Raw genomic sequence first — 24,046 nt, forward strand, 5'->3', positions numbered from 1 at the left:
TGGATCTCCTTGCAGTCCAAGGGACTCTCGAGAGTCTTCTCCAACACCACAGTTCAAAAGCATCAATTCTTCAGCACTCAGCCTTCTTCACAGTCCAACTCTCGCATCCATACATGACCACTGGAAAAACCATAGCCTAGACTAGACGGACCTTTGTTGGCAAAGTAATGTCTCTGCTTTTCAATATGCTATCTAGGTTGCTCATAACTTTCGTTCCAAGCAGTAAGAGTCTTTTAATTTCATGGCTGCAATCACCATCTGCAGTGATTTGGGAGCCCAAAAAGATAAAGTCTGACACTGTTTCCACTGTTTCCCCATCTATTTGCCATGAAGTGATGGGACCAGATGCCATGATCTTTGTTTTCTGAATGTTGAGATTTAAGCCAACGTTTTCACTCTCCTCTTTCACTTTCATCAAGAGGCTTTTTAGTTCCTCTTCACTTTCTGCCATTAGGGTGGTGTCATCTGCATATCTGAGGTTATTGATATTTCTCCTGGCAAACTTGATTCCAGCTTGTGCTTCTTCCAGCCCAGCGTTTCTCATGATGTACTCTGCACAGAAGTTAAATAAGCAGGGTGACAATATACAGCCTTGACATACCCCATTTCCTATTTTGCACCAGTCTGTTGTTCCATGTCTAGTTCTAACTGTTGCTTCCTGACCTGCATACAGGTGTCTCAAGAGGCAGGTCAGGTGGTCTGGTATTCACCTCTTTCAGAATTTTCCACAGTTTATTGTGATCCACATAGTCAAAAACTTTGGCATAGTCAATAAAACAGAAATAGATGTTTTTCTGGAAGTCTCTTGCTTTTTCAATGATCCAGCGGATGTTGGCAATTTGATCTCTGGTTCCTCTGCCTTTTCTAAAACCTGCTTGAACATCAGGAAGTTCACGATTCACATACTACTGAAGCCTGGCTTGGAGAATTTTGAGCATTACTTTACTAGCGTGTGAGATAAGTGCAATTGTGCGGTAATTTGAGCATTCTTTGTCATTGCCTTTCTTTGGGATTTGCAGCTCAGGTCAGTAGGTGCCCAATATACTACTGCTGATCAGTGGAGAAATAACTCCATAAAGGATGAAGGGATGGAGCCAAAGCAAATGTTGTGGATATAACTGGTAATAGAAGCAAGGTCTGATGCTATAAGAGCAATATTGCATAGGAACCTGGAATGTTAGGTCCATTAATCAAGGCAAACAGGAGAAGTGGTCAAACAGGAGACGGAAAGAGTAAACATTGACATTCTAGGAATCAGCGAACTAAAATGGACTGGAATGGGTGAATTTAACTCAAATGACCATCATATCTATTACTGCGGGCAGGAATCCCTTAGAGGAAATGGGGAAGCCATCATGGTCAACAAAAGAGTCCAAAATGCAGTACTTGGATGCAATCTCAAAAACAACAGAATGATCTCTGTTCATTTCCAAGGCAAACCATTCAATATCACAGTAATCCAAGTCTATGCCTCAACTGGTAATGCTGAAGAAGCTGAAGTGGAAAGGTTCTAAAAAGACCTACAAGACCTTTTAGAACTAACACCCAAAAATGATGTCCTTTTAATTATAGGGGACTGGAATGCAAAAGTAGGAAGTCAAGAAACACCTGGACTAACAGGCAAATTTGGCCTTGGAATACGGAATGAAGCAGGGCAAAGGCTAAGAGTTTTGTCAAGAGAACACACTGGTCATAGCAAACACCCTCTTCCAACAACACAAGAGAAGACTCTACACATGGACATCACCAGATGGGCAACACCAAAATCAGATTGATTATATTCTTTGCAGCCAAAGATGGAGAGGCTCTATACAGTCAGCAAAAACAAGACCAGGAGCTGACTGTGGCTCAGATCATGAACTCCTTATTGCCAAATTCAGACTGAAATTGAAGAAACTAGGGAAAAACCACTAGACGATTCAGGTATGACCTAAATCAATTCCCTTATGATTGTATAGTGGAAATGAGAAATAGATTTAAGGGCCTAGATCTGATAGATAGAGTACCTGATGAACTATGGTCAGACATTCATGACATTGTACAGGAGACAGGGATCAAGACCATCCCCATGGGAAAGAAATGCAAAAAGCAAAATGACTGTCTGAGGAGGCCTTACAAATAGCTGTGAAAAGAAGAGAAGCGAAAAGCAAAGGAGAAAAGGGAAGACTTAAGCATCTGATGCAAAGTTCTGAAAAATAGCAAGAAGAGATAAGAAATCCTTTCTCAGTGATCAATGCAAAGATATAGAGGAAAACAACAGAATGGGAAAGACTAGAGATCTCTTCAAGAAAACTAGAGATATCAAGGGAACATTTCATGCAAAGATGGGCTCGATAAAGGACAGAAATGGTATGGACCTAACAGAAGCAGAAGATGTTAAGAAGAGGTGGCAAGAATACACAGAACTGTACAAAAAAGATCTTCATGACCAAGATAATCACGATGGTGTGATCACTCACCTAGAGCCAGACATCCTGGAATGTGAAGTCAAGTGGGCCTTAGAAAGCATCACTATGAACAAAGCTAGTGAAGGTGATGGAATTCCAGTTGAGCTACTTCAAGTCCTGAAAGATGATGCTGTGAAAGTGCTGCATCCAATATGCTAGCAAATTTGGAAAACTCAGCAGTGGCCACAGGACCAGAAAAGGTCAGTTTTCATTCCAATCCCAAAGAAAGGCAATGCCAAAGAATGCTCAAACTACCGCACAATTGCACTCATCTCACACGCTAGTAAAGCAATGCTCAAAATTCTCCAAGCCAGGCTTCAGCAATACTTGAACCATGAATTTGCTGATGTTCAAGCTGGTTTTAGAAAAGGCAGAGGAACCAGAGATCAAATTGCCAACATCCGCTGGATCATTGAAAAAGCAAGAGACTTCCAGAAAAACATCTATTTCTGTTTTGTTGACTATGCCAAAGCTTTTGACTGTGTGGATCACAATAAACTGTGGAAAATTCTGAAAGAGATGGGAATACCAGACCACCTGACCTGCCTCTTGAGACACCTATATGCAGGTCAGGAAGCAACAGTTAGAACTGGACATGGAAGAGCAGACTGGTTCCAAAAAGGAAAAGGAGTACGTCAAGGCTGTATATTGTCACCCTGCTTATTTAACTTCTGTGCAGAGTACATCATGAGAAACGCTGGGCTGGAAGAAGCACAAGCTGGAATCAAGTTTGCCAGGAGAAATATCAATAACCTCAGATATGCAGATGACACCACCCTAATGGCAGAAAGTGAAGAGGAACTAAAAAGCCTCTTGATGAAAGTGAAAGAGGAGAGTGAAAACGTTGGCTTAAATCTCAACATTCAGAAAACAAAGATCATGGCATCTGGTCCCATCACTTCATGGCAAATAGATGGGGAAACAGTGGAAACAGTGTCAGACTTTATCTTTTTGGGCTCCCAAATCACTGCAGATGGTGATTGCAGCCATGAAATTAAAAGACTCTTACTGCTTGGAACGAAAGTTATGAGCAACCTAGATAGCATATTGAAAAGCAGAGACATTACTTTGCCAACAAAGGTCCGTCTAGTCTAGGCTATGGTTTTTCCAGTGGTCATGTATGGATGCGAGAGTTGGACTGTGAAGAAGGCTGAGTGCTGAAGAATTGATGCTTTTGAACTGTGGTGTTGGAGAAGACTCTCGAGAGTCCCTTGGACTGCAAGGAGATCCAATCTAAAGGAGATCAGCCCTGGGTGTTCTTTGGAAGGAATGATTCTAAAGATGAAACTCTAGTACTATGGCCACCTCATGGGAAGGGTTGATTCATTGGAAAAGACTCTGATTCTGGGTGGGATTGGGGGAAGGAGGAAAAGGGGATGACAGAGGATGAGATGGTTGGATGGCATCACTGACTCGATGGACCTTAGTTTGAGTGAACTCCAGGAGATGGTGATGGACAGGGAGGCCTGGCATGGTGCAATTCATTGGGTCACAAAGAGTCAGACACAACTGAGTGACTGAACTAAACTGAACTGACCTGGGTAGTTCCTCTTTCAGTATCCTATCATTTTGCTTATTCATACTGTTCATGTGGTTCTCAAGGCAAGAATACTGCAGTGGTTTGCTATTCCCTTCTCCAGTGGACCACATTCTGTGAGACCTCTCCACCATGACCCGCCCTTCTTGGGTGGCTCCACAGGCCATGGCTTAGTTTCACTGAGTTAGACCAGGCTGTGGTCGATGTGATATGGCATTAGGCAACCAAAAAGAAAGAGTAGTTACAGCACTTGATGATAAAAAAATGACCCCATTGCCCTTTGTTTGGTGCTCTGCTGGCTTTCCTTTGGTCAATAAACCAATTATTACTGTGAGAAATAGGAAAAGAGTTGAGGTTCTGAATAACACAGTTGAGAATCTAGGGATTAATTCTCTTAAATCTATCCACATCCTTGTACCTCTCAGAAATTCTTTATACATCCCCAGTTGAGGACCACTCTTCTAACCTGAAGGACTTGATAAAACAACCTGTGGAACAGTGATAAGACATTTCTGATGCAAGAGTAGGAGAAAAGAAATAAGGTTTGCCACAATTTGTTCCTTTGAGAAGATGCCCTGAACTAATTTAGTGGTGAGTCAGGATCATGAATTACACCTGGGCAAAATATGAGAAACAGAGGGGTAGAAGTAATGGGGTATTTGACTTTATCCAAAGATATACTCTTTTTTGGCTAGCTTAAATCACACAACCCCATGAGTACAATGGATACCTTTCTTAGGGTAACGTTGCCTACACCACTGGGACTCTAACTGCAAGTAGATTGATATAAAACATTGGCATTTCTTGATAACTACTCGAGGATAAAATGTATATTAATTATTTCTATTTGTGTGTGTTTGTATTTAATCACTCAGTCATGTACAACTCTTTGCGACCCCATGGACTGTAGCCTGCCGGGCTCCTTTATTTATGAGGTTCTCTAGGAAAGAATACTGGAGTGGGTAGACATTCCCTTCTCCAGGAGATATTCCTGACACAGAGATTGAACCTGGGTCTCCTGTATTACATGAAGACTCTTTATTGTCTGAGCCATCAGGGAAGCCTATATTATTTCTTATTTCAAATCAACTCTGTCTAATGGTATTATCACCATTTCATAAGTGAGGAAAATCAGAAAATTATAACTCACCCAAGAAAGCATACTCAGTGGCTGAGATGGACTCAATTTCAATTTTTTTTTATGATTCCAATGTCATACTTATGCTGCTGAGAGTAGATTAGATTCACTCACTTCTAGCTTCTCACCAGATAGAAAACCAATCTTCATGCCAAAGCAGATAATGTGTAGTATAAGGGAATCATCATGAACATACGGTATAGTGTAAGCTCAGTTAAGATCAAATAACTGTAGGCTGGCTGTCCTGGAGAAGGTTTCTGGAGGCTGCATAACATGAAGTGGAGTGTCTAAAATGCATAAGAGTGGGTAAATAGAAAAGCATAAGGACAATTGAGAAAAAAAGTAATAGGGTAAGGATAGACATAAAACAAAAATTAGCCTTGCTTTTAGAGGATTCATTAAGGATACTGGCCTGAATGAAAAAGAAGGAATACATAAGGGAAAGAGTGAAGTTGCTTGTGACAAACTAAGATTACAGAGGGTCTTGACAGCCAGGTGCTTTGAATCATAAGCAAAGGGGAGAATTTGACACGTAAAAACATTAGTGATATTTTTTTAACAGTCACTAAGACTTTAAAATATTTATTTATTTTGCCAAAGACCTCAAAGAATATTTCATTTCCAAATTTTTCATTTACATCAAATCTAGGGATAGTGCATAGTTTATATGACCATCAACTTCCAATATTTTACATACATACATATACGTATATTTGATTTCTGTTCTTGGAGCAGTGGGTTTGCTCCTGTACCTTTAAGCCATTGTAGAAATGAAATCAGCTAAGGGAATTTAAGGTAAAATAAAAATAGAATGTCTGTAGTATAAAAGAAATCAGGTATTGAAGAGAAAGAAGATAAGTAAGATTGTAGGAGGTCTCAGACAAATGCCAGGATGTGGAGAAGAAAGAATCGCAACAAAAGGCAAGAAAGAACCAACAGGTAGCAGTGCTGGGAGCAGCTAAGGAGAGCTCAGGAAAAGGCCAGAATGATTACCGCTCCAAAGCAAAGGGATATATTGATGCTTTTTTTCTTTTCTTTCTTTCTTTCTTTCTTTTTTTTTTTAAGTCTGAATCTTCCAAGATTAATACAGGGGAGAAAAGCATGCTGGCTTGACTTTTGTGGGTAAAGTGTTAGGTCTTAATGATGAAGATATTTTCTTTTGTTCTCTGTTTTGAAAGCTCTAAAAAAGCCTATTTTGAAGTATACGCATTACTTTGTTTTTGCAGAGGGAAAAAATAGTCGTTTTTTGGCCTGCCTTTCTGAAAAAACGGAGCATCACAGAGCTAAAAGTAACCTCAGAAAGTTATTCTGTCTCCTGAAGAAGCAACATGGAAGGCCCTACAGTTTGTCCTTCTGTTTAAGTATTCATTGCTCCGCTGTTTGTATAAGCCTTCATTAACTAAGCAACTGGTTTCTCCAGACACTTTGCATATCACATATCACTTAATTCTCTCCATAGCACTGCAATGGGTATATCATGCTCATTTAACTTTAGAGAGTTAATAAGACAAAATGAAAGTGAAAGTTGCTGAGTCATGTCTGACTCTTTATGGCCCCAAGGGTAGCCTTTCACTTCTCCAGTATTCTGGCCTGAAGAATTTCATGGACTGTATAGTCCATGGGGTCACCAAGAGTTAGACATGACTGACTTTCACTTTGGGTTTACCTAGTAGCTCAGCTGGTAAAGAATTCATCTGCGATGCAGTAGATCCCAGTTCAATTCCTGGGTTGGGAAGATCCCCTGGAGAAGGGAAGGGCTACCCACTCCAGTATTCTTGTTCTTCCCTGGTGGCTCATCTGGTAAAGAATCTGCCTGCATGTGGGAAACCTGGGATTGATCCCTGGGTTGGCAAGATCCTCTGGAGAAGGGAAAGGCTACCCACACCAGTATTCTGGCCTGGAGAATTCCATGGACTGAATAGTCCATGGGGTCACAAAGAGTCGGATACGACTGAGCAACTTTCACTCGAGGCAAAATAAATAAACTACAATTTGCAGCAGAGCTGAGATTGGATTCAATGACAGAAAACGTTCCACTTGTCATGTTGACACCACACAGGGTTGCCCATCTTTGTGGTCCCTTGAAATTGCCTGTGTTTTCTTGTTCTGTCATTCCTATCCTCCTCGACTCCACTCTGCTCTCTCACAGGGAAGAAAGATCCGTTTTGTGTACATTTCAGTGAATATGGTTACCTCTGTGAATGTTGCCTGTTGTTGTAATATGATGAAATGCAAAACCTGACTCTACACTTTAATCTTAAAATTTCTAAATCATCCCTGTTTTGAAAGATCCTCCAGGATGTGGTTGCTACATACTCCCTTGGTTACCTTTCCAGTCCAGCTGTATACTCCCTTGGTTACCTTTCAGACCTAAGAGAACAAAGCCATTTGAAACCACATTTATTTGGACCTAGGGTTGTTCCTGCAGGCATAAGCCTCTCCTTGAGTTGCTATTATCAGCCCATCCACCTGCCTGACAGCATCTTCAAGTTGGTACAGTTTCCGGGTCTGCTTTATTTTGTATCAAAATTTATTTTTGTTGTCAAAGTAGATCTAGGAAAATAGGGGTGTATTCTTGTTAGTATTTGGACCTCCTTCTGTTCACCACACTGTACATATGGAGAACTTACTACATTCTGCTTTGTTTCAAAGTGAAAGTGGAATCTCTTCGTCACGTCCAACACTTTGTGCGACCCTACCAGGCTTCTCCATCTGTCCATGGGATTTTCCAGGCAAGAGTACTGAAGTGGGTTGCCATTTCCTTAAAGTTAGCACTTTATTAGTTGATTAGGTATTTTCTTGCCTGGCAACACGGACAGCCCTCTTAAGGTGCCTGAGCCCTGCCTGAATAATTGAAGTAATCGCTATCTGTGTATGCAGCAATATTTCAGTCCTATTCCATGAACTATGTAAATTGCTATGATTTATTTAACTCCTGGGGGATTGTAGTTCTAAGGTCTTCTTTCATTCCCATCTCTGTCTTTGATGAACTCTTCTCACTCAAGTCACCGTTTCCCTTAACCTTCCATTCTCTTTGTGTCTGCCCTTTTCTGAGATAAACCAAAAATATCACTGACACAAAATACTTGGTAATATTCAACCAAATACTTCTGAAAGCAAGCACTCAGAGAAAAGAATATAACATATCACTATGTAACATGAATTCTCTCTCTAAATTTCTCTGTAAATCCTCATAACCACCCATATCAGAGACCTCTTCCTTGGTCCTCTTCTGTGGAGATGCTGTTCATACTATATTGCTCAGGTTTCAAATGCTTTCTTTCTTAATTTCTTCGAGTTCCTTCTTAATCTTACTTCCAAAGTATAATCACTCCTCTCACCCAGAGCATCTTGAGAACAGGTCAAATTTTAAAAGTGACAGTAATAAATATACTTGTGTGTTAGTCACTCAGTCGTGTCCAACTATTTGCAACCCCAGGGGGTGTAGCACTCCAGGCTCCTCTGTCCATGGAATTCTCTAAGCAAGAATACTGGAGTGGGTTGCCCTTCCCTTCTTCAAGGGATCTTCCCAACTCAGGGATTGAACCGAGGTCTCCTGCATTACAGGTAGATTCTTTATGGTCTGAGCCACCAGGGAAGCACAGTAAATAAATAAACTCATACATAATAAGCATTTGCAAAAATAACTATTTAGAACAATTTTCTTTCCCTTTGCTTCACTTTTCTACCTTCTCTACCACTTCTTTGACTCCTTCCCACAAATAAAATAATCCTTCAAAATAGTTAAACTTTAAAAGAACCTTTTACTTTTTCCTTGGTAACACTATAATGATGATGAAATTTTGGAATCAAACCAAAATGGACGACAACAAAATTGTGGTTACACATACTCTTAATTGCTCATAAACTATTTTGTAGCTATTAAAATATATTCTCTCAAGCAATATTAAATTATATTGAAAAATATATATATGCCATGTATATATATTGCATATAGATATAGGTATATAGCTTTTTTAAGTTTTCAAATGAAATAAATATTCTATTAAAGAAATATTAAACTAATAATAAAAGGAAATATGCAAGGAAGAAAATATATCATTATTCACCAGAAAATTCCTACTAATTTATATGTCTATCTGTATCTTTCAAACGTAGAATTTGCCTTAACACTCACCAAAATTGCTTTTGCAACTTGAAAAATTTAAATATTTGACAAATTTAATGCTGAAACTAATTTGATCTTAAACTTCATTCTTTGATTACTGATGAATATCCTGAAGATTGAGTAAATTTTCAAGAATATTACAAGCTTTTTCTTTTAATGTTTGTCTATTCTTTACAATTTTTTAACATCACATGTTTTCTATATTGAAGAATACTAACTCACTGGCAACCATGCAATTCACTCATTGTGTGTTAGTTTTTTCTGTATGGGCATATAGTCAAATATACCAAATTTTTCACTTATAAATGTAATAATGATATTATTTACAAATGTCTTCTGTAAGCCAAACACTCTGCAGAGTGCTTTACACTCACTGTTTCCTAAGAATTTGATGCTGGATGTCCTAGTTTTCCCGGGTAGCAAAGGGTAGGTCAGATCCCCTGTAGAAGGAAATGGCTACCCACTCCAGTGTTCTTGCCTGGAAAATCCCATGGACAGAAGAGCCTGGCCTGTTACAGTCCATGGGGTTGCAAAGAGTCAGATACAACTGAGTGACTAGCACTTTCACTTTCTCACAGCAAGGGGTGGATGGTTTAGAGAGGTTAGGTAGCCCAAAGTTACAATTTGTCAATAACAGAATTAGAATGGTTTAAACTTTGGGAATATTTTTTAAATGCTATACAATTCTGTCTTTATAGTATCTATTTTTGTGTCATTGTTTAAATAAACTCTCCTCCACCCTAAGATTGCACACATATAGATAAATACATTTCTTTCTAGCTTTCTATGTTTTGTGTTTTGTATTTAAATAATTTCGTTTACTGTTTGTATACATTGTTAAGTGTATATTCAACTTTATTCAACAAATTATTTTGGGAAACCAACTGACTTTTTAGCAAAAAAAAAAAGAATCCATCATTTGTGCACTAAAAGAATGGAAATTGAGTAGAGACAATGCATTAAAATATTGATGGAGGCATGTGACAGGATACTTTGCAATTGAGGCTTGGTGTGAGCTGAAGCACACAGTAAATATGATACTACGGAGTAAGAAAACTGCTTAAGTGATATAGTGGTCTTCCCTGCTGTTCAGCTGGTAAAGAATCTGCCTTCGATGCAGGAGATCCTGGTTCGATCCCTGGGTCAGGAAGATCTGCTGGAGAAGGGGTAGGCTACCCATTCCAGTATTCTTGGGCTTCTCCGGTGGCTGAGCTGGTAAAGAATCTGCCAGCAATGTGGGAGACCTGGGTTTGATCCCTCGGTTGGGAAGATCCCCTGGAGAAGGGAAAGGCTACCCACTCCAATATTCTGGCCTGGAGAATTCTATGGACCGTATGCTGCTGCTGCTAAGTCACTTCAGTCGTGTCCGACTCTGTGTGACCCCACCAGGTTCCCCCATCCCTGGGATTCTCCAGGCAAGAGCACTGGAGTGTGTTGCCATTTCCTTCTCTAATGCACGAAAGTGAAAAGTGAAAGGGAAGTGGCTCAGTCGTGTCCGACTCTTTGCGACCCCATGGATTGCAGCCCACCAGACTCCTCCGTCCATGGGATTCTCCAGGCAAGAGTACTGGAGTGGGGTACCATCGCCTTCTCCGATGGACTGTATAGTGCATAGGAAAAGTGCTTAAGTGATATATAGGATTGCACATTAGCCAAATTGTAGCCTGATGTTTGGAGAAAGCAATGGCAAATTGGTCCTCCCAGATGCAGTGACAGCTTCCAGGTTCATGGCAACCGTAAGAAATACAAATCTGCATGCATGGCTTTATAGTCCTAGAAAAGGGAACTATTTCAAGTCAAAAATGACTCACTAAGACAATTTTTGTTGGGCTGGCTGAAAGCAGGACCTAATTTCTATTAGTCTTGAGGAATTTTTCATTTCACCTAATTATTTCTGTTGTAGATTGTTTTTAGATGTCTCAAGATAGAGAGGTAATTAATTAATGTATTGAAAAATTTCTGAACAATTTACCTAACATGATGTGCACTTTCAGAAAACCCGTGCTGCCATCTTCGGCTGTCCATGTACTACTGTCACATCATCAGGGAGAACAAGTTTTACAAATGAGTTGTCTCTTTAGGAGCATTGAGATAAAACAACAGAAAGACAAAAACACTTTTTTTTTAGAGAGAGGGATTAAGTGAAAAAAAAAAAAAAAAAAAAGCTATGAGGAAAATACTTATACCACTTTGGTGGGTCAATTCTCATACAAGAAAACTTTTTGGCTGGCAAGTTCAAACCGGTAGATGACATGACAATAAAGCAGAATACTCAAATCTTATCTCTATCTGGATTAACTTTACATGCATATAAAAAGGGGCAGGAAGAAGCAGAAGGTAGATCTTAGCCTCACGCATTTGTCAATGTCCTTGGCCAAGACAGAAATGGCAGATAACCCCAAAGGAGTTCTGTGAAACTACAGAAGCGGTTACTTAGAGAAATATTCTATCTGCATGTTATTTTGGCTTCAAGGACAGTATTTTTCAAGAATCAAAATTTTTCTAAGAAGGGAAAAAAAAAAAGGACCTTTCTAAACTTTCCCCTCTGTAACCCAAATTAAAATCTAATTTAAATTAAAATCTAACTAGAAATTTTAGACTGAATTGGCCTTCAGTAAACATATTAAATTGAATGTTGAATGGACAGTGCTGAATCCCCAGTTTTCTAGAACTGAGTGGAGGGCGTGCTTATCTTTAATTTTCACCTAGCTCTTTGTTCCCTTATATGTCTTTTTTTTTTTTCTCTAGTTTAATTTATCATGTGAAGACAAGCTAATTTCCAGCAAGAGTGCTAATGTTTGTCACCCATATGTAGGTAATCAACAGAAAGGGAAACATAGACACACTTGACAGCCTCATGCTTTTATTAAATTTTTTTTTCTTACAGATTTTCTTGAGGTGTCTGGATTCATAATAAACACATAAACATAGGCTACAGTAATTAACAAATATAATTACAGTAGTAAAATGAACATAGTTCTAATAAAAGAGAAAAAGTAGTGTTTTTTTTTTTTTTTTCCTATCTTTAGGATCATTCCTATTGAGTATTGAAAAATTGTAACCTCCACTGTATATGTCAGTATAAAATGGTACTTATTGACAGATTTGAATCTCAGATCAGGCAAACCACCTTGAAGGATATTATAAGGTATAGAAAGTGAAAGTGAAAGTGAAGTCGCTCAGTTGTGTCCAACTCTCTGTGACCCCGTGGACTATAGGCCACCAGGCTCCTGCGTCCATGGGATTTACCAGGCAAGAATACTGGAGTGGGTTGCCATTTCCTTCTCCAATTACAAGGTATAGGAAAGTCCTTTTATATAGACAATGAAGTATTTTTCTTTTGAAGTTCAGAAGATGACCTGAAGTAGTCTTTTACAAGTTAAGTTGTCTCAGACTGCATAGATAATGAAAAATGGCCTGCTTACACTGCAAGAGTAGCAAAAAGATATGTTTGTTTGTGTGTGTGTGTGTGTGTCTTGTCTTTGGGGCCAGAAAAGAAGTAGAATGACTAACGCAAACACTGAACAAAATTAATACATATTTTTATCATCCTTAATTTCTAACAAATTGCAAGAAATGACTGGATGAGAAGTCAGTGCATCTCTAAAGAATAGAGAAAAGCAATACTAGGCCCTAGTGAATTATTAGGTACGGTTGAGTAGAACTGATTTTATACAGCCCTTAATATGTATTCCTATGTCACAGGATTTCTAGCATATTCTATAAATGTAATTCATAAAGTGAGCCAAGATCTGTCCAAAATAAGACATGGTACAGGGTAGATAATAACTGGATCCTTTTGAAAGTGAATTTAGATCCAGCATATATCATCTGGTTCCAAATTACAAAAAAAAAAAAAAGAAAAAAAAAAAAAAACAAAGAACTAAAAGTTTGGAGAGTGCTGTTTTGCTGATACCAGTCTATAAGTGACATTAGAGTCTGTCCATGTCACAACTGCATATAGTATAATTCCAGTCAGGTCAATATGTTGCTCTTACCTTTACCTATGCATTGGGGGTTTAAATATATATATATATATATATATATAGAGAGAGAGAGAGAGAGAGAGAGTAAGTAAAAATAAACACTTTATCTTGTGGCAAACTTCAGTCAGTTTCCTAACCACTATTTATCCACTTGCCTTGGCTCGATCTCTGGGACTTTAGTATTTCTAATCAATAAGAATATATTCTGACATGATTATTTATTTTGAATCTTGAAAGTTTTGTAACTACTGTCTGTCTGCCTGCAGCTTCTGATTCTGTTTTTAAAACAAATTCTGAGAACTCCTTGGATGTGGTTTATTCTCATGATATGTCCTTTCATTTTTTTTTCGTCTTTGCCTGGCAATCTTCAGCTGGTAATTTGAGATCACAAATGTGCCACTTTTAAAAAGTGGAATATATAAATAATTTTACCTAAGTCAATATCATATAATAGACATTTCTGTTGTGTTGCTAACTTTTATTCAATACAAAGCATTATCATTCTCCATCTAATCTTTTGTTTACACTGTTCCACCTGCCTGAAATAATTCTCTTTTAACTCCCTTTATATAACTCCTTTGGGGGATTCCCTCATAGCTCAGTTAGTGAAGAATCTGACTGCAATGTGGGAGACTTGGGTTTGGTTCTTGGGTTGGGAAGATCCCCTAGAGAAGGGAAAGGCTATTCACTCCAGTATTCTGGTGAATTTCATGGACTGTATAGTCCATGGGGTCGCAAAGAGTCAGACAGGACTGAGTGAGTTTCACTTTCACTTTTCATATAGCTTCCTTGCCTTCTCTTTTTATCTTTTCTTTCCCATCTTCCTGTTTATTCCATTCTCCTCCATCACTTTTGGAGATTGACAATTTCATGCCTCTTTTACCTCACTCTACCTTAGTTGCAAATACACCACTCAGAGCTATAGCAATATATAGTAAACAAGAAGTAGTACTCATAGAGCAGAAAACAACCCACTAAGGATGTGATGACTGATACAAATGATCTTGGCAGCATAGTTCTTATTATGGGAGAAAAATAACAACAAAATATTTATTTTAGTCAATCTTAAATTATCCATCATGCTTAGTCACTCAGTCGTTCCAACTCTTTGCAACCCTATGGACTGTAGCCTGCCAGGCTCCTCTGTCCATAGGGATTTTCTAGGCAAGAATACTGTAGTGGGTTGCCAAGCCCTCCTCCAGGGGATTTTCACAACCCACATCTCCTGCATTGCAGATGTAGTCTTTACCACCTATGCCACCAGGGAAGCCAAAATTGTCCATTAGTTTCAGTCAAATATATTTCAAACTGGTAAAATAATCCAAACATATTATTAAGCAGATAAATAAATGAGTGATTGTAGGCTTGTCCATTGCTTGCTTTAACTCCCAGTGATATTTCTTCCATAAACCCCTGTGTATTTTTTCTTGATACCATCCTATGCAGGATCATTACTGAGTCTTCTATGCATTTGTGCTATACCCTGAAAATGACTCTTCAGAGGCAGAGATTGTGACTTACTCTTTTTTTTTTTTTTCTACTAGCCCAGTATGTAGCAAGAACTTGATGATTTTGATGATAATGGTGGTGATGAAACTAATTAGATAGTGAAAGACAGGGAAGCCTTGCATGCTGCAGTCCATGAGGTTGCAAAAAGTTCAACATGACTTAGTGACTGAACAATAGCAACAATAAAACATCTGCAGTGAAAATAATTCAATTCTACTGTCAACTGCTCACTTGCTTCAAACCATGACTGGCTCTGTTCTATTATTTCCAAACAAAACCGTATGATACACATCGGAATTTGTTGTAACTATTAACAGTAGCAATTGACCTTAAATTTGTTTCTCAGTCTCATGCTGAAGAGTTCTTAAACCAAGGTCTCTGATGGATACCAGCTTTGGCGTGACTCTCAGGCCTGCAAATGTGCCTATACAACCTTATAAACAGTCTAGTGATCTCCAGGGAGAACAATAACTGGTCTGAACTAACTTTATTACCAGCATAGCCAGTTCTTTCAATTAAAGGGCTTTTACTCTCAGTTTTATTAGCAAAATATGGTATTTTTCATACTCTATTTAAAGTCATACTGCCTTGCAAAGAATAAAAATAAATAATGATAGATCAGGAAATAAAGAAAATTTGCGAAGACTTCTTAACTGAAATGTGCCAGAGCAATCAGGTTTTTTTACAGTCAGCATCTATTGAAAAGTATTCTATACCTTCCTCATCACTCCATCAGTCTACCACTCATTATGTCACAGCGCTCTTACTCACAAATAGTTGTTAACTAGGTTAAGTTAAAGCAATAGTACAGCTTTCAGAGGGCATTCTTAAGTCTGAGACTTTTCATGACACCTACTTTACAAATACCAATTCAGAAAAAAATTAAACCTGCTAAAGTCACCACTTAATGTTATTTAAAGGAAAAGGCTGTGGGTTATTGAATCCCTTTCACCTTTTCTGTTAGTTGTTTTTGTAAAGTACATATTATTAGATTTTATTTACTCTAGGCCAGATGTAGTCATCATAGGTTCCATTCTTGACCAGATAATTTCACAGCAAGTGAGTATTAAACTCTAGAAATAAGCTATTTAAAGAGGTTGTTGGGTTGATTAGAAAAGACTCCGGATGAGATTTTGAAAGTTTATGTCAATTTGGACCAAGCTTTAATCTCACTAATTAACTCAAACTGTATCTTAAGCATGAAGCAGCTTCTCTTTACATTTACTGATTTACCACGTTCACACAGTACAAACACAGGCAGTTTTTCTCCAGGAGCCAGAAGAGTTTGGGAACATCCTTTACTACTTTCTTGTGGCTTCTTAGGGTTATGCCTTTTCTAATTCTGGAAAATGAGCAATTTCTGAGCCATTGTAAACTTGAAATTATATTCTGAACTTTTAAGAGACCAAAAGACATACACATAAATCTAAGATGTTATGAAACAAAGCATATGTACATTGAGGATAATAATGTCTTACTCTGTTCTGTCTTTTAGTAAGCTACCCCAAAATGTTTTTTTGACCCTCAAAACAACTCTGGGAGATAGGTAAGGGATAAAAGCTATTCTGAGACTTTAGAGAGAGGAAACCAAGATTCATAGAGGGCCCTTTCAAAAATTCATAAATATTAAGTGATTCAGCTGGAACATCTCATTGGTCCTTCTGTTAAAATTCCTGCCTGTCCTATAGCTCATGCTGCCCCTCAGCCTCCATGAGACACAGGGTGTTTGCTTTCAAACATCTCACAAATCCAACTGCATTTTAATCATTCTTTCATGATTTATAAAAGCCAGTAGTGGTTCTTTTTCAGTCCCTTACAACTAGAAAGTGTTGAGCGTATACAATTCCAAATACCTAGTAAGCCACTTGCATTTATTTGAATATGCAAAGTTGTGCACCACAGAATTCAAATTTATCAGCATGCATGTTGTGCCAGATCATAGTGGGTTGATGATGTTCCTTTTTCTGTTTCTTCTGAAATTTTTCATTTGCTTGAAAGTTTTCCAGGCAAAAACAAGGCTGCACCAATTCTGAGCTGTCAATTTGATCATCATTTCTACAGTGACAAACCAATCGAAAGGATGGACCTTAATACAAATCTTTAACAGTCAGTCTCTCTTCTACTATGTGTATATGGGATGTGTGTGCATTTGTGTGTACTGTTATTACTCTTTACGTAGGTGATGCTAATGATAATGTTCCATTACATTAATTTAACATTTTTAAGTAATAAATGAAGATAGAGGTCACTTTTTAAAGAAGAAAAGAATACTAACTCTGTCAACACAATTTCTATAAGTGTAAAATTGATTTATTTGGTGGATAGTTACCTAAAATTAATTAGTATTAACCATAGGAAGTTTGGGAGAAGGCAATGGCATCCCACTCCAGTACTCTTGCCTGGAAAATCCCATGGATGGAGGAGCCTGGAAGGCTGCAGTCCATGGGGTCACTGAGGGTTGGACACGATTGAGTGACTTCACTTACACTTTTCACTTTCATGCATTGGAGAAGGAAATGGCAACCCACTCCAGTGTTCTTGCCTGGAGAATCCCAAGGACGGGGAAGCCTGGTACACTGCTGTCTAAGGGGTCACACAGAGTCGGACATGACTGAAGTGACTTAGCAATAGCAATAGCAATAGGAAGTTTGATATTTTCTTTAAATTTGTTTTTATGATAAATAAGTTTATTTTTATGTTAAACACAGTTTATCATAGTGTGTTAGGAAGTATATAAATGATGAGACAAAAACATTGAAAGTGAAGGACAATTTTCCATTTTTACTGATATCAGGGACTTATTTGGCACTTATTCACAACAGGCATGCACTATTTATGTTCAATGCATAGGTAGAATCATATTTTGAATTTTCAAAAAATAGATGCTTTCTCATACAACCTTTCACCACAACATTCCCTCATAAACCATATATATGCAGATATATATACTCTAGAAAGGCATGGCAACCCACTCCAATATTCATGCCTGGAGAATCCAAAGGACAGAGGAGCCTGGTGGGCCACAGTCCATAGGGTCACAAAGAGTCAGACATGACTGAAGTGACTTAGCACAGCAACACGTGGCACATACATACATACATATATTTGTATATAATATATCTTAGATTTCTCTGAGTAGTTCTGTGCTGTATGATATGGAGGACAAACTCTTCAATTGTTGAAAACTGATTTGAGTTAAAACTAGAACTGTTATATCTTCCTTGCAATGGTTTAAAATTTTTGAACCTAGAATCAGCTATGGCATTCTTTATTTTTTGGTTTTCTATAACCACAATTTTGCTAAATAAAACCTTGATATTGTTATTTAAACTTTTGACGTATCTTTGTTACACAAGGGCAAGGGCAAATTGTGGTAACTCCACTTTGTTAGTTTGATAAAAACCTACTATGGCATTTTTGAGAGAACAGCTGGAGTGATTTTTTTCCACTAATTATGAACCTACATATTGGTACTATCATATAATTTTTATTTTCCCACTTAGCAACAAAGATTTTATGTGAGGCACTGGGAGAAGTTATACAAATACAAAAGCAATACAATCTAGATCTAAGGAATTCACTTTTTTTAATCAAAATACCTTGGAAAATGTTTGCAAGGTCAGTCTGCCATGACAGAGCCAAATGAACTAATCCATTATTTATTAATGATATACTATAGAATTTTAATATAATAAAACAACAAAATAGTTTTTCTAATCCAAGTATCCACTTTTTAAATTTCCTTATATTTTGTTTTGTCAGGGAATAGATTTGTGCAAAGTGAAAGTAACGCAATTCTGTTTATTTTTTTATATTTTCAGTTCTTTATTTAACAATCATTTTTAGGAAAAAAAAAACTAAAATCTAAAAGATTTTAAAAAATGTTGTCAATAATTATATAACATGGTATTGCCAACAGTTATTTTTGTTTATTTATTTTAATTTGGAGAGTTTGATGTGATTAGAATTCTGAATGACTTTTCATTTCCTGGTCTCAAATTTTCCTATAGTGTAAAATATAAATAAAAACTGTCTTGTGGGAGAGATCCATATGAGTCTTCTTTTGGTCCAACATGCTTTGAAGTTACTTTTTTCTCTTCAAGTATTAGGAGAGATTTTCTTTTTCCCTCTAATATAGGCTTATTGGCCTCAACCAACAAACCATGAAAACAATAACACCTCAGCATTACCATGCTTATTAAGGCTTGTTCAAAATTGTCAAAAATAATCCCTTAATCTTTATATATATAAGCTTCCCTGGTGGCTTAGATGGTTAATAATCTGCCTGCAATTCAGGAGACCTGAGTTCAACCCCTGGGTCAGGAAGATCCCCTGGAGAAGGAAATGGCTACCCACTCCAGTATTCTTGCCTGGAGAATTCCATGGACAGAAAAGCCTGATGGGCTACCATCCATGGGGTCACCAGGAGTCAGACACAACAAAGGGACTAACACACACACATACATATGCATGCACACATACACACACACATATGTATACACATAACAGATTACTTGAGCATGAAATATGAAACAGGGAGAAAAATATACTTTAATAGAAAAGGGAGAAGGGCCATGGAAGAAACAAACAGAAGAAAGAGAATCAGAAATGTGTCCATGGGTCTCTGTGTCTCCACTATTTAACCACTATGAAATTAAAAGACGCTTACTCCTTGGAAGAAAAGTTATGACCAACCTAGATAGCATATTCAAAAGCAGAGACATTACTTTGCCAACAAAGGTCCGTCTTTTCAAGGCTATGGTTTTTCCAGTGGTCATGCATGGATGTGAGAGTTGGACTGTGAAGAAAGCTGAGCGTCAAAGAATTGATGCTTTTGAACTGTGGTGTTGGAGAAGACTCTTGAGAGCCCCTTGGACTGCAAGGAGATCCAACCAGTCCATTCTAAAGGAGATCAGCCCTGGGTGTTCTTTGAAAGGAATGATGCTAAAGCTGAAACTCCAGTACTTTGGCCACCTCATGCAAGAGTTGACTCATTGGAAAAGACTCTGATGCTGGGATGGATTGGGGGCAGGAGGAAAAGGGGACGGCAAAGGATGAGATGGCTGGACGGCATCACCAACTCGATGGACGTGAGTTTGAGTGAACTCTGGGAGATGGTGATAGACAGGGAGGCCTGGCGTGCTGAGATTCATGGGGTTGCAGAGTCAGACAGGACTGAGGGACTGAACTGAACTGAACAGAGGTCCAAGTTTATGTTGTGGGACCAAGGGATAAGACTTAGAGTCCACATTCTAAACACACTGTTGTGATATTGACTCAGAGCTCTAGTTTTTCAGTAATTAAGGCAACATCCAGAAAGAATATAAATGACTCATCCAGTAGTTCTATTGATATGCAGCAGATAAAGGAGGCAGGAAGGCAACAGGCTGAAGACAGTTGGAAAAGACATACAGTGAAGAGGAGGAAGAGGGGTGACAATAGATCAGATTAAGAATTAGAACTACGTCATCTACTGCAATACTACAAATACATATAACACTTCAAATATCTTTGGACTACATTTCTTTAGGGGTTAACTTCTTGGCTTTGTGTAAAACTTGGCTACTTATATTGGCATAGCAAACGGATTTATCTGTATTATTATCTTGATTTGAACTCACTCATTCTTTCTCTTTCATTGTGCTCCCAATTTTGCAAGAAAATTCACTTTCAATTACATATATATATCATAACACTTAAACATTAGTTTCACTTGCCTCTGGTTAATAACTCACCTTATATTCAAACATCCATCAACATAAAATCAGCATAACAACTTTTATGAATCCCTTTATCATCAGCACATTCTAAATGCTTATACAATTCACTCCCTGGATTCATATAGGAACTTGCTTAATAGCCCTTAAACTTACTATAAACCTTGGTTGCTTTCAATCATAAGAATATTATTCATGTTTTCAGAGTGAGCACAGTTTTGGTAATTGTTAAAGTTTAAAATCACTGGTATATAGATTCAGTTATCCTTGTAATAAAAAAAATCCTTTTTTCAAGTAGCTATAGTCTGTCGAATTTTCAGGTGCCTTCTATCCACTAGTAATTCTTCACATGCATCTTGATATAGCAAGGGATGAGACTTTAGAGTCCACACTCTAAACAATAGTTGTGATATTGACTCAGAGCTCTAGTTCTTCGGTAATTAGGACAGCATCCAAAAAGAATATAAATGACTCATCCAGTAGTTCTACTGATATGCAGCAGGTAAAGGAGGCAAGCAAGGAGGCAACAGGCTGAAGAAAGTCAGAAAAGACATACGGTGAAGAGCAGGAAAGGGGTGACTCAATAGATCAAATTAAGAATTAGAACTGTGTCATCTTCTGCAAGACTACAAATGTATATAGCACTTCAGATATCTATATCTATCTATATATTTATATTAGATATCTATATCTATATGTATAGATATATATTCAGTTCAGTTCAGTTCAGTCACTCAGTTGTGTCTGACTCTTTGCAACCCCATGAACTGTAGCACGCCAGGCCTCCCTGTCCATCACCAACTCCCGGAGTTCACTCAAACTCACGTCCATACATATTAGTCTCTTGGTTATGTCCAACTCTTTTTGATCCCATAAGCTATAGCCCTCCAGGCCCCTCTGTTCATGGAATTCTCCAGGCAAGAATACTGGAGAGGGTAACCATTCCCTTCTCCAGGGGATCTTCTATGACCCAGGTCAAACACACGTCTCCTGCATTGTGAGCAGATACTTTACCATCTGAGCCACCAAGGCTCAGATGATATATATATATATATATATATATATATATATATATATTATATAATATATATAATAAGCCTATATATATAATAAGCGTATATACATATAAGTTTTCGATGGAGGAAACTTCTGAATGCCCACATTCTGGTGGTTTGGTAGGACATTGGAGCAGGAGGTTCTGTTTGACCTGAAATAAACTCAGAGACTGCTGTGGAAACTTATCTCCATTGCTTCGTGGTAGAAAGATTATGTTCAAGTAAAGCAGCTTTCAGGTAGCCAATAAGCATTAAACAGGTGTTAGGTGTGGACAAAGGGATGTTTCTGGAAGGGTTAAAGGAGCATGAAAAGAAAACACTGAAAGATAGCTAATGATATACTTTCCTTTTTTTTTTTTTTTTCATTTATACCCGGGGCCCTTCTTGAATGATGCTAGCTGTTTTTCTTGAATTTCAGCAATGATGCACATGGAAATGGTGTAAGCTATTTCAAAATAATTACATTCGTTGAAAATGGCAATAAATATGACAATAGACAGAAAATGAATTTTAGATGTATAATTTTTCTGCCTGCCACTAGCATTTTACTTTATCTAGATGTTCAAAGAGAAATAATCTAAGAAAGTCTGATCAGTATAATCAAGTTGTAATGTTTCATGTTAAGCTCAGTCTATATATTTAAGATGACATGTAGAAATTGTAGGGGAAGGAATAGAAAAACATATAAGAAGTTCACATGTATTTTCCTTCATTCTTTCAACATGAACTGGTGAAATAAATGCTGTATGTCCACTTTATATATATTATACTTTGATTAGCTACTATAGGAAAGTAAAGAGAAGTTGATATCAAGGTCCTCTTATTTGAGGTCTTTACAGTTTATCAAAACAATATTTAAACTAGATATTATCATACTCAGTGAAATAGGTGTACTCTATTGATACAAACTAATGTGATGACTTTGGGCTAGTCACAGCTCAAGTCTGATTTTAAGTTTTATATCTAGATTTCCTCCCATATCTAATTTTGATGTTCATATGCTTTTAGATCCCAACAATAGAGTATAATGTGCAAGCGCTGTTTTCATTTTTGTAGATACAAAGATGCTTAAGATATTTGACTTTAGTTGGTAAGAGAGGATATATGTTTTTCTTCTTTTGTTGTTTCTATTTGCCTGTTTCCTTTTTTTTTTTTTTAAGGGTTTTGTGAGTAATCAGACTTTTTACTATAAAATGGGAAGGTTTCTACTGTTTAAAGATAATACTTTAGCAGAAAATTTTGTGACTCTGTAAGTTGCCACTCTGAGACTATGGTATATGAAACTGTTTCTTCAAAGAAGGTGAATCATTTTGCCTGAAGTGTTTCATATTTCTAAAAGTGTGGTCGCTTTCCTGTTGGCTCAGATGATAAAGAATCTGCCTGCAGTACAGGAGACCTGGGTTTGATCCGTGGGTCATGGAAGATCCCCTGGAGAAGGGGATGGCAATTCACTCCAGCATCTTGCCTGGGGAAGAATCAGGGGAGGTACAATTCATGGGGTGGCATAGAGTTGTACAAGACTCAGTAACCAACACTTTCACTTTCAAAAGTTTTATAAAATCTAATGCCCAAGATTTGGAGTATACCTAGTCACTGGGCAGGGTGAACTCCCGCAAAGCTTAGTAGAAGGAAAGAACAATGAAACTCTCGTGTAAATTGCCTTGAAAATCAAGAAGTAGATCTTGGACCTTGAATTAAGGTAAAGGTGTAGGAGGCACTGGAAAGAAAGCTGGTTCCAGTCAGGGAAATGGCTGAGACTGCAAGTTATCTCCTAGCCAGTCTCTTTGACAAATCAGGCCAAATGTAGCAAAGAAAGGTAATTAAAACTCATTTGTTATTTTGCAATTGTCTTTAAACTCCTAATGCATAAGAGTCCAACAATGGTGCACTGTTGATGGAAAACTGTCTGGAGGAACAGGATCTTTTTTCCTTAGGTAATCCCATTGCCTACACGTGGACACTAAACCAGTCAGGGAGACATTGCTGCAATACTCAGCTCTTAAGGGTCACATCATGGGACGGTAAGAAGCAAAGTAATCTTATGCCGGAGTCCAGCTCCAGCAGCCAGGGAATCAGCCTGAAGGGGTGAGTGGTGACGGCGGACAATGATGTAGCCTCTGACTCAAAGTACGGGACTACATGTTTATTTCAAGCTTCAGGTTCTCTTTTACACTTTGACAAAAGCATTAGGTCAGAGGTTTGATATTTTTAGCTTCCCCCACCCAAATTTATTGTCTTCAGAAATCATTATTGCCCTACAAACAGAGTTCCTGCTTCAGTGATTCTCTCAGAATCAGCTTTGCTATCTATTATCTACTTCCTCTTATGTGTCCTATACTTAACTTGTGATTCCATTGTAACTCATGCTACATTCCTCAGCTTATTTGTTATCTTTCTAAAGCCTGTTTGTTCCTAGCATCTTAAGATCACTATCTCCTAAAAAGACTTCTAGCTATTCTTAATTATTCCTAAACCCTAAGCTTAGCAAACTTCTTTTGCCATAAACATTCCCCTCACAAACAGGTCTC

The sequence above is a fragment of the Bos taurus genome, chromosome 24 (genome assembly GCF_002263795.3).
Source record: "Bos taurus isolate L1 Dominette 01449 registration number 42190680 breed Hereford chromosome 24, ARS-UCD2.0, whole genome shotgun sequence".
NCBI classification, from domain to species: domain Eukaryota; kingdom Metazoa; phylum Chordata; class Mammalia; order Artiodactyla; family Bovidae; genus Bos; species Bos taurus.